Source organism: Podarcis muralis, chromosome 9 (genome assembly GCF_964188315.1).
Source record: "Podarcis muralis chromosome 9, rPodMur119.hap1.1, whole genome shotgun sequence".
NCBI lineage: Eukaryota > Metazoa > Chordata > Lepidosauria > Squamata > Lacertidae > Podarcis > Podarcis muralis.
In genome coordinates this window covers 36,514,272-36,526,407 of record NC_135663.1, presented here as the reverse complement: position 1 = coordinate 36,526,407, position 12,136 = coordinate 36,514,272, and the positions used below count along the sequence as shown (strand labels likewise).

Genomic DNA, 12,136 nt, shown 5'->3' with positions numbered 1-12,136 from the left:
TTTCTCACCCTCTGGTTCTCCAGGGAGCTCACAGCAAGAAGCGAGCGCCCCCTAGACTCCGGGAGGCGCACGGCAAGCCACAGTTGCTTGCTGCCCGCCTCTCGCCCGGGTCACCTCTGAGCTCAGCGTTGCGGTGCCAGAGAGCGCGAGAGGGAAAGCAGCCGAGCATCGCGCGCCGGCCTCCCGTCTCTTGCGGCGCGTGCGCCCTTGGGCACAGGCCGTCGCTCCTGGAGTTGGCCTCCTGCAGAGCTCTGGAGCCTCCGTCGAGCTACGGTGACATTGGAGGAAGGAGGCAAAAGAGAGGAGGCGGAGACTCGGCTGGCGGGAGGCGGCGCTACCGAGGGGAAGGAACGCGCGCGCCTCGCTTTGCGCCTCTGGCTTGTGCGAGCAGCTGCAGCGAAGCAGCCCCCTCGACTCGGCGCGGAGGCTGTGAGGCGCGCTGGCGGTGGCCGCCCGGCTGGCTGGCTGGCAGGAGAGCGCGGAAGCCCGCTGAGTCTCGCCCCCGCTGCTTTCCCTTGCAGCTCCTCTCTCCCGCTTGGCCAGGGGTTGGCGAGGAGCTGCGGACTATAAATAGCAGAGGCTACGGAGTCCTTGCGTGCCACAGACTGGAGACGGACGCAGGCGGGCAGGCGGGCGAGCGGCGCCTTGGCGGGGAGGCAGCGCAGGTAAAAACAAACTCAGACCTGTCCCTCTCTTTCTCCGGGGCGGTTTCCTGAGGGAGAGAGGGCGCCTTGGGCAAGCGCGGGTGGGCGACTGCTGCCGCCGCCGCCGCCGGGGGGCTAGTCTGAGGCGAAAGTCGCCTCCGTTTTCCCCACCCCGCTTCTCGAGCCCCTTTCAAGTTTCTTCCTGTTGCAGTTTCGCCGGGAGGCGGGCGGGAAACACAAGTCCGAAGAGGCGGGCGCTGCAGGCAGGGAAGCTTCGGGGGCTTGGGCGGCAGGTGCGAGCGAGGGCGAAAGGAGCAGGTGTCGAGAGTCGCGGGGCTGGCGGTGGCTCCGTTGCCTGGCGCGCGCGAGGAGGAGAGAGGCGCTCCGGGGCTGCTGCTGCTGCTGCGACCGGGACCCTCGAGACGGGCTTCGCCTTACCTGCCCTTTCCGCGAGAACCGTGTTTGGAGTTGTTTTCTCCTCCTCTGCGAGGCGGGAGAACTATTTTAAAAAGGGCGGCGATGGGGATGCTGGTTGGGGACGCAAAGAGAGACCCTTCTCGTCCTCCTGGTCTTTCTGCTGCGTGCATTTTTCTCTCCCTTAGTGAGGAGAGAGATGTCTGTCGCTGGGTACCAAGCGAGGCGTCTGCCCGGAAAGATGAGGCGGGATTGCAGTGAATGAGGGTTGCAGGCAGACTGGCTGGCTGGCTGCTGCTGCGATAGAGACCCTGTTAGTTTAAAGGAAGGCAGAGGATGATCGCCGTTTTGGTTGTCGCCTTGCCATCAAGAACGCAGGATCTTCCTTTCTGGCGGCGGCGGCTGATCCTTGGAGATGCATTGGAAACGTGGCATTCCGGGTGATTTGGGCACCGAAGAGAGAAAGAGCTCGCTCTCAGAGCAAGTGCGGATGCTACCCTGAACACACACACACACACTGTGTTAAGGAGATTTAAAAGAACTTCTCAGCATTAGGAGAAGTGGGCGTTAGGAGGAACACCGAGCTCGTTGCGGTTCCTGCTGGGGAATCTCTCTTAGTTGCGAGGAGGAGGGCAGTTCCGAAATCCGCGGTACAGAGTTTTTGCTGGCCCACACTTATCGGAAATCTGGAGCAAATTTAGGTAAGGGGGAGGGGGAAGAGCGTGGCTTTCTAGAACAAATATTGGTAAGAAAAGTTAGAGGAGGCACTTCGTGTGTGTGTGTGTGTGTGTGTGTGTGTGTGTGTGTGTGTGTGTGTAGAGAGAGAGAGAGGCTCCTCGTCTTCTTTTAATTAGGCTCAAATGAAAGTGCGTTCATCAGACTCCTTAAAATGCAAATGAAGCTCAGATGTATTGGCTAGAGTATACTCTAAATATTAGAGAATTTTGAGGGTTGGTTTTTTTGTTTTGTTTTTTGAGAAAAGCTATTAAGTGCAGTGCCATCTGGCACATCCCTCTGTATTCTTCTCTCTTTGGAAAGCGTTCACACTTGTTAATGATACAGCTAAATATGTACACTGAGGTTTAATTGAACCTAGATTGCTTCATGGGGTGTTGAATTTTGCACTGGTTAATGGACTTGGTGTTCATTGTATTTAAATACGATGATTTTGTTCTGAAAGTTCTTGTGCTGAAATATTGACTTAATAGCCTGCAGTGTTTTTGTGGTTTTATATATTCCTCTCCTCTGAGCTAAAAGGCTGTCTCTTTTGGAGAGGTGGTGGGAGATACCCAACCATACTGGCTCAGCTGTTCTACAAACTAGATGATAATCACCTGGAGGTAACAGAGACTCTCTTTTTTTAAAATGGCACCAATTGTTAGTGGGGTTTAATTTTCAGGAAAGCACACACACAAACACACGGCTCTGTTAAGTATTAAGGCAATACCTATGTTTGATCAGCAACACTGCATTGGCCTCCTTTTTTTTTTTACTTAGGATGTTATATAACTGGTTTCTTATATATATTCATTTGTCAACATGGAATGGCCCAAATTAGTACAACTAGAGGCATACAAAAATGTGCAGGATTGGAGCCAATGTCATCTTGCATTGAATTCAAGGGGGGATTACTCACAGTGCATCAAATTAAGCATGCATGGAAGTCTTTATAGGATTTGGGGGCTTTAAATTATTGATGTGCTTCTGGGTTTGCTTCTGGAATCTAAGGAAGCACATGTGATTTATGCATAGGACTCCTGCTCCATGGTTAGTCATTATCTGGATGCAAGAGTTCCACTTGTGCAGTACCCCTGTGGGTAGATGTTGCGATGCCTAAGAGAAAGGAAAGCAAGGTTTCTTAGTTCTGGCCATATGGTTTGGGTAGATATATTGACAAAATTTTGCTCTTTAGCACACTTCCACTACTGCAGCATAAACTGGAAGCAGGCAACTTGGTAGGTGCAGAGGTTCACAGTAGTAATGATGATGTACACGTATTTAAAATGTGGATCCTTTTAAAATGTTACTTAAATTTTATTTTTTAAAAAGCGGGGTTACACTTGCTAGGGTGCTACACTTGAAGAAGGATATAGACGAATCAGAATGGATTGAAACGGGCAGCAAAGATGGCCAATGATATGGAAAGCAAGCCCCGTGATGAATACTGAGGGAGGTCATGATACAGCGGAGGGCTTAGGCTATGTGCACATTAGCAGCTTAAAATGCAACGATGCCATTTCTCCCACTGCGTTTCAAGTTTCGTTTGCATGTTGCTGTACACACCAGAGAGGTGGCAGGGATGACTTCACCTGATGCACATTACCTGTCTAGTTACCCTGCACTTGCAGCCTCCTATTAATGAGGCTCTCATCTGCGGGTGTGCAATGGCTGTCTCAAATGTGCACACCTCGGCTTGACTGCGAAGTGAACATGGCTTACATTTTTCAAATCTGATGAAAGTTGGTTCAAGGGGGTGGGGAAAAGTACCAAGCAACAGTATTCCCCAGGAAACTGCGGGATAGACGGGAGTTGTGGCTAACACAAGCAATGGGAGTGCTTTGGAATAAATGGCAATGTGTACACTGCCAAATGTTGGTTTTCTGATGTCCCAAAGGGCAGGACTACATCGCATGGGCTTAAGTTAGAGGAGGTAGATATTGGCTGAACATTAGGTGAAGATTCTTGAGGGTAGGAGCAGTTTGGCAATGGAACCACTTCTTTTTCATTGTAAGTCACTTTGGGTTGCCTTGAGCAAGAAAATGCAATCACAAGATTTAATAACAATCACGTATATAGAGGCGTGTTGGACTCTCCTCTGCTGTAGGTCTACAAGTACAGTCAGGGCAGCTGTCTGTTGCAGATGCTGTAGTTCTCGATTTCCTATATCGAGCAGGGTTTGTGTGTACACAAAGCTCCCCTTCAATTTTATGACTGTGAAGTTTTTCACTGATGTAATTTGTGTTCCAACCTAGCAGTTCGAAAGCACATAAAAGTGCAAGTAGATAAATAGGTACCGCTCCAGCAGGAAGGTAAACGGTGTTTCCGTGCACTGCTCTGGTTCGCCAGAAGCAGCTTAGTCATGCCGGCCACATGACCCGGAAGCTGTATGCCGGCTCCCTCGGCCAATAAAGCGAGATGAGCGCCGCAACCCCAGATTCGGTCATGACTGGACCTAATGGTCAGGGGTCCCTTTACCTTTACCTTTAATTTGTGTTCTGCAACTATTGATATTAAGAGGTGTGTTTAAATTTTCATTATTTTATTTTTTAAAAAAGCACCTGCGTTTCTCCATTTGAGACTACATCCAGGGGTGGCTCCAAATGAAGCAAACTTTTCATGCAGAATATCATTCTAAATAATCACCTTGGGTTTTTTTCTTGAGAAAAGGATGTTGCATTTAAATGAAAGTGGATACATACAGTTCTATACAGTTATTGGATGCACTGAAGGAACTAAGCCTTGTGAGACTGAAGATATTTCTACATGGGGTAATAAATGATACCTTGTACCTTGGATTCTGAACGCCCTGGAACTCGTTCGTTTTGGCTTCCGAACGCTGCAAACTCGGAAGTGATTGTTCTGGTCTGCGAACGTTCTTTTGGAACCCGAATGTCTGATGGGGCTTCTGCGGCTTCTGATTGGCTGCAGGAACTTCCTGCATGTGCCATGTGTGCGGATGTTATTACTTAATGATATAAAGCAGTTTCTCTGTCCCATTTGCCATTTATAATACAAACATGTTTATGCTGCATTTGTGAAAAAATCTCAGAGTTCAATGGATTGTGGAATGCCATGTTCAGGAGATTTTTTTTCTAGGGTGACATTTCCTTGGACTGCTAAGACCTTATTAAATTATCCTTTTGCCATAAAGCAAGAGAAAAGGTGCTTTGGGGCTTAATTTAAATTGGGGCTCCACCCTGGGTTTTGTTTGTGGCCCCACAGCTTTGTCCTGCAGTGTGTGAAGTGAGGGTTTCTCCCTATATCCCCAGGCTGATTTTTTTCTCTGATTTCAAATGTGATTAGCATTAAAAGCCCCAAAGATCTGGAGAAACCAAATTTACATGCAAAGCCTCTTTTCCTCCAGTGAAGCAAACATAACATGCAGATAATTCTGTGTTTTGCTTAAGTGGAATTTTCTTTAAATATAAAACTTTTATTATATTAGTGCTGTAAATATTCAGATACTCCAGCTTTTTGTCATATTCAGAAATGCATATAGTCAGTTTAACCTGTCTCATGTTGGCTTTTGCTCCACAAAGCCAGAAAATTTGAAGCTTAGGCTAATGTCATAACAGATGTGCCTTGTGATCAACAAATTTTGTTTGATTACAACTTGGCCTCCATGCACCTGCACTTTCCCCCTGTCTTTCAGGCTCAAATCCAGGTGGGGAGGGCAGAGTGCTTGGGACCAGCAAAATATGCCCCCTTGTCCTTGTGCTTAGGAAGCACTTGACCCTTACTCCATTTCTACAAGGATCCTCCTGTGAGTTGTTTGTTATTTGTTGCTTACATCAGTAGCTGCCAGGATGTGTTAAAGTCTGGCAGATGGGGGACATCTCTGTTGCATTGGGGGCAAGGCTGGTACTGTGGACAGTGACTTGGGATGTGATGCATGTAGCTCTGTTTCCTACAAGCAATAGGTGATTGTACCCAGTGCTATTTTTCTAGAAAGTGAGGTGCCAGAACTCACCATGAACACCTCCCTTGTTCTCTTGGAATGGCAATGACGACCACCTGAGAGGTACCAGATCTGAGTTCCGGCTGAAAAAAAGCCCTCATTGTACCAGTAGTGAAAAATTTCAAAGCAAGTTTTGAAAGTAACTCACTTCTTTCATAGATTTTTTTTTTTTAAGTCTTCAAGGAAAGGTGTATCTTGGCAGCGTGGAGGTGATGAGCATACTGACTTTAAATAGGAATAGGCTGCGTAATTATTTATATTTCAGTGCATTTGTAGGCCAGTGCCTCTTCCCCTGTAAAAAAAGATACTCTCTCAGGAATTCACATGGAATATCAAGTTAAAGAAAAATTTAGCTCAAAAATCTTAGCCCATAACCCATGCACAGTTTCTGTTGCAAAGCGGTCTTGGGAGGGTGAAATTTAAAGCAAAGAAGCACTTTCCACATCACTTCATTTCATCTGTGACACCAGACCACTTAGCCCATTTTACCCTCACAAAGCATTTCAAATTCAAAAGCAACCCCAGATGCTTTGTAACGTGCCTACTGGTGGAAATCTCACCATGAGAATGAATCACTGTTTTCCTATTTATTGAACATAGCTGGTCTCATCCCAGGGGCTTGGGTTTGCTAATGATTATTCCCTATGCCTTCACTTCCCTGGACAACAAACAGATAGTTCGAGTGAGGGTGTCACATACCATTTCCAAACAATGTAGAATCTTTGGTTTTGGTGAGTTTCTAGAAGGGAATGGTAAAGTTGAAGGGGTGATGTAGTAGTTAGAATGTTGGACCAAGACCTGAAAGATTCCTAAGCCAGGAATCTTGCTGGGTTACTTTGGGCTAGTCATAGATCCTCAGCCTAACTTATCTCACAGGATTCTTTTGTAATTTATACATTTCCTGAGCAAGGGTGCATAATAATGGGTTGCTGTAGCAATTAACACATTGTTGTTTTGCAATGATATAAGTTTATGGTGATGTAAGTTACATGTGCTTTGAGATCTAGCATTGTATTTGCATATATACAGGGTGTGTATGTGAAGTGAGAAACTAAAGTTAATTGATTTCTCATTGATGCTCTCGGCATTTGCCGGAACACCAAGTGAAGGTGCTTCCACACTGGACATTTTCTTTTGAAATACCATTATTTGCTTGTGTAGGTATCATGGAAAATCCAGATGTTGTTTCTACCAGGAAGTCTCAGCAGCTGCTCCTGCCTCTTCTTCCTCCCCCCCCTCCTCCCTCCTTCTGCCCCCCCCCAATTATTTAATTAACAACTTTAGGCACAACTTAATCAACAAAAAACACCAAATGAGGTACATAAAACAATGTATTTTTTTTAAAAAAATACATATAAAATAAAACATTTAAAAACAACTAGAAATTGCAAGCATATTTGTTAAAATTACCCATATGGATAGGCTTAACTAAAACTTTTTAGCAGATGCCAAAAATAATACAGTGGCATTGCAACTTGCACTTGTTCTACATTTGCAATTGCAACATTATGTGGGTGGGGGGAAATGAATGAATAGAGAGCAGGGAAAGACCACTGTTCCCTGCTCTCCATTCATTTCCCCACCAGCCATGCACCTAGTGGGTTTTCCTTGCTTACTGGCCTCTGTAACCTTCCCAGAGCCCAATAAGAAGCCCTCTGCCTCCTTGGAGGGATGGTGGTTCTGGGGGTCCTGACATGTCATGATTTTGCCTTTGTGCATGAAAGGTGCTTGCCTAAAATTAATGGGCAAGTAGGTGTTGCTGCACTGAAGGATCAGTTCCTTGTGAGTGTGGAGCAAACGCATGTAGCACTTATAAAAGTGTCAGTTCTGTAGATGGAAGCAGTAGAGTGGGCTTTATCATCTAATAGTAACACCTTAAATTGGGCCGAGTAGCAAGCTGGCAACCAGTGCAGGGATGTAGCATATCAACAGAAATTCACTCCGGTCCACAACTGAGCTACAGCAATTTCCAGATGAAGCTGAAGGGAAGCTACCTCATACAGAGTATATTGCAGTAATCCAATCTTGAAGTTACCAGTGCCTAGACCACTGAAGTCAAGCTATTGCACAACACATCACCAACTACACATGTATGATTTGATTGGATGTCCCACAACTGCAGAGTCAGGATCAGAATGTGCAGCCGGTTGGTCACAATGGCCCCTCAAAGGCTTTGGTCTTCCTCTACAATATATGTCAGCAACCTCCAGACTGTTTGAAAGAGCTCAGCTGCCTGGCCACTAGAGGAGGCAATGCAGACTCTGAATTGTGTCCTCTTCACCATCCATACTGCCAGAATGTAGACACGGTTATGTGCACTAACCAATGTCCAGTCGCTTTTCTATTATGCATGGTAATGAAATCAGTATCTCTTCTGCAAAAGAGAACCCATGTGATGTTCAGTGCCACTGTATTCTTTGACTGACACAGTGGTAGGAGTAATCCCAGCAAAGAAAGTACTTTATATTTGCATTTATTGCAATGCAATTCCCCCCCCCCCTTTTTGATGCAGAGGCTTCCGTTTTGGATTCTGGGATCTGTTTTCTCTTTGAAGAGGGAAAGTGTTAATGAGAGCATTTTGTTGTATTCCTTGATTGCAGCCTCTAAGCAGGTGATTCTAAATACAGTATATTTTTTGTAGCAAAGAAACTGGTGTTCTGTGGCTCAAGTGAACACCAGTTGTCCAGATGGCAGTCCCCCCCCCCGCCCCCAAGAGAAAGAGAAAGAAACTACTTCAAATGTGCAGCCTACACCACCAATGCTTTTCTTGCAGATTCTCTTACAGTATAGGTGGCAAGTCTTTTGGGGGCAATCAGGTTCAGCCAGGTATGAAGATGCTATAGAGGGAAGGAGGTGAAGGAGGGATTAAAGGGAGAAATGGATTTGACCCCTTGAATTGCTCATGTGCTCTACTTCAGTTTGCCACTCAATCTAGTTTTCTGAAACCTGTCACAGACCCTTGGGAGGAAAATGTCATGAAATGCAGTGTAGTGGCTAAAACACAGAGCTGTAAACTGTGAAGCTACAGATTTAAACTATTTTCCTGCCACGGTTGGGGGAAAAACCACACCTGACGGGTTAACCTAGTAAAAACCTTCTAGTGAAATGCCAAGACTGGTAAGAAAAACATTCCCTGTGACCACCTAGTGGATCCAGAATTCCCTTTTCAAGTAACAGTGCAGGACATACTTGTTTAGACAGGCTTCGAGCCATTTGGTGTTCTATGTGCTTCCAGGGATTTTTAAAAATTAATTATTAGGTTTATTTAGTTATTTTAAATTACTTTCTTATTTTGCACCTTAATTTTTTTTTGCATAATCCTTTGAACCATAAGGAATGAGTAGAACAGAAACCCAAATACTGTACATAACTTAATAAAATTACTTATGCAACAAACCAACAGTTCTCCATTTTGCTACTTAATACTTTTCAGTAATGCTTATTAAGACTTTGGGCAATATCCGGTGTCAGTCGGATACCAGAAATGGTATTCAAAAGTATTAAGAAACAAGAGAAATACATCCTGTTAAAAATAAAAAAAAGGATTTGTTTTGTCTTTCAAGAACAACTTCAGGAAAGATGTTGTGCTGTTTTTAAAGAAAAGGAATATGGGGTGTGGCCTTTAGGTATTCTGGGGCTTCAGTAAGTGCCTAGAGTATTGGTTAATGCTGTAGTATTAGTAATACCGTCTTAGTTAAGAGTGAAATCGTTTAGGGGTCTTGTAAAATCTCTCCCTGCCTTCTGAAAGTTGTGTTGATCTCCTCCTGCTCCCTTTAATTGGATACAACAGGATACTAAGGTTGCAAGAAAGACTGCGTAAAACCAGACAACAGAGTTTCAAATGAAAACAATTTACAAACTATGTATCTGATGTTGTGTTAGATGCTTTCTTTAAAGTATCTATTGACAGACTGCATGTTGTATACACCGGGCTTCGTACTTGCTGGACTGCATATATCATGGGCATTTTAGCAGAGGTGGACTTTGGAAATCCTTCGTAAGATTTGGCACCCTGTATGAGGCCAAAGGTGGGCATCCCCAAATATTTTCAATTATGAATCTACTCACTTATGAATCTACCCAATTTTGCGTGCCCCCAGCTAGGTGCCTTGTGCAGGAAACACCCAAGCCACCCTAAACTCGGTCCTGATTTTAGTAGCCGGCAATTTCCTTTATGAATATTTAGTCTGAATGAAATAAAAAATGGATTATGACTTCATATTATTTATTTAAAATATTTCTTAATGTAATAAGAGTTTTATATGACATCAGTAAATATAACAATCAATAGAATTGCCTAAATAATTTTTTCCTAAGAAATTCCCATTATCCAATTTGCATTGCCTCACAATCAATATTGCATTATCCTACATCTAATTCATTGTTCTTTCCAAGTTGTAGCAGAAAGAATAGTTAAAACCAAGTATCAACTTCTCTGTTACGTATGTTATAAGGTGGATGGGTATTTTTTTTTTGGTAAAGCTTGTAATAAAACTGTGCAGCAGATGGCAGTGTGCAATGCTGAGAACCTTATGTAACTGCAAATATACAATGGTTTCAAGCAGTGCAAGCAAACTTTTGAAAACAAAAATGCTGGTGCAGTCTGTTTGTTTTTTTAAAGGCTCAGGTATGCCTGCAGGCCCTATCAATGTAGGGTGTGTATGTGAGCTTGGTAGTAAGTCCCTTGATAACCTGTAGGCTAATATCGAAAGATGTCTTGGTGTAAATGAGAGCGGTGATCACAAAGAACAGTTTGTGCAATGGCGCTGCTTAAGGCATTTTATTTTGTATGCATTGATTGCAGAGATAGAACGTGGAAACAGGTGGGAGCCAGAGGACGAGGAGGAAGCAACCTTCGTGGTGCAGGATCTCACAATATTTTGGTGCAGTTCAATAATGATTATAATGGGCAGTTTTGTGATGGATGTATACTATCTTCCAGTGGAGACTGCTCCACAGGAGTGACTGGGGCACTGTTTCTCCAGCTGCCTCAGCTAGCCCCTGCATGTCTTCTTTCTTCCAACCATTCCAGGAGGTGGCACTTCTTCTGCCAGGTTTTGTACAACTCAGAAAGGGATGAGAACAAAACTGAAATTGGTTATCTCTGCCTGTCATTGGCTCTGGTTCCACGTATTGTTGGGCTCCCTGACTTCTGCTCCACCAATCCCCAAACAGGAAGGGAGAAAAAGAGTAAAGGAGGGCAGCTTCTTCCTACTTTCATTTCTCTTTCCTTGCTTTTGTTTGCTACGTTTTTCACTGGGTGTAGAATGGGTTCAGTTTGGGAGACTGAGGCGAACACAGTGCCATGCCCTAGACAGAGTTTGGCAGTTGCAGACCCAGAAAATGAATCTCCTGCCCAGAACATCAGGCTTGGTGACATGACTAATGAGTCGCCTAACGGATATTCTTTTACACAAAATTGTTGCCGCAATGGCTCATGCATTTAATTTTCCTAAATTAACAAACACTACTATTTTTTTATAATTAAGGTGACTTTTATCTTAGTGATCTTTCATTAAATATCTAGCAATGCAATCATGCCTGTGATGTCTCAAAATCTGAAAACTGAGTATTTAGTTTTTCAGGCATTTTTTTTTGGGGGGGGGGGACCTATGCCCAGCAACTTTAAAATGAATTTTAGAAGCCAAAGTGTTTTATTAGTGATGAAAAATATGGTGCCCTTTTGTTGCTAGTGAATGTAATAGTGTTAAAAAAATGGGGGTCACCTTGGAAGATTAGATAGCTGTTGCTAAGGTTGATGCCACAATAAAGCTAAGAAGCCAAAAGGTATGCCATACATGTGAAACATCATATTTAATATTGCAGCTAGTTCTGTAGTTGTGATCCTTGGCAGTCTGGTAGTGTTGGATCCTAAGATTCCCTGTAAATGAACACTCTGATCCCGATTCATAGGTGTGGTGTTGGTTTTGAAGAAAAAATGAACTTCCTCAAAGGAAAAATCTCACATTTTTAATTTCTGCAAGCACAAATGGAAGCAGTTATGTCTTTCAAATTGCAATTATTAAAACAAATGTGTTTTTGTATTTACAAAAAAAATTCACATTTCATTAGGAAGCTACAGTAATTCATTATAAATGTTTAATTCAGCATTGGTTCAACTTGCTTAACAGCTCACTAATGAGGTGTCATGAAGCTACTCATGAATATTTATTAAGGTTTATAGAAACAAAAGAACAGATTATTGTACTGTTTTGAAAAGGAAAAAAAATTATGCTTGCTCATTTTTAAATATGATGAAATTACCTTCAACATAATCAATTTTGGCACATTATGTTAGAGTGACATACTTGGGCATCTTGCCTGAAGCCATGTTCTGGTTTTCGCTCTCTCTACTGTCTTATTCAGTTAATCAGAACAACATTCTGCAGGTAAAAATAAA

The 12,136-nt window shown here is 43.7% G+C and overlaps 1 protein-coding gene across 2 annotated transcripts in view; it reads left to right on the top strand.

Annotated features, from left to right (window-relative positions):
* Window positions 1–526: 526 nt before the first annotated feature.
* Window positions 527–12,136, top strand: part of INPP4B (inositol polyphosphate-4-phosphatase type II B) — a 257,958-nt gene continuing 246,348 nt past the window's right edge. The window contains exon 1 of one of the 2 annotated variants that reach the window (XM_077934058.1): window positions 527–665. The gene's annotated coding sequence lies outside the window, so the exon portion shown is untranslated. The remainder of the gene's footprint in view (window positions 666–12,136) is intronic. The other variant, XM_077934059.1, reaches the window with a different exon arrangement.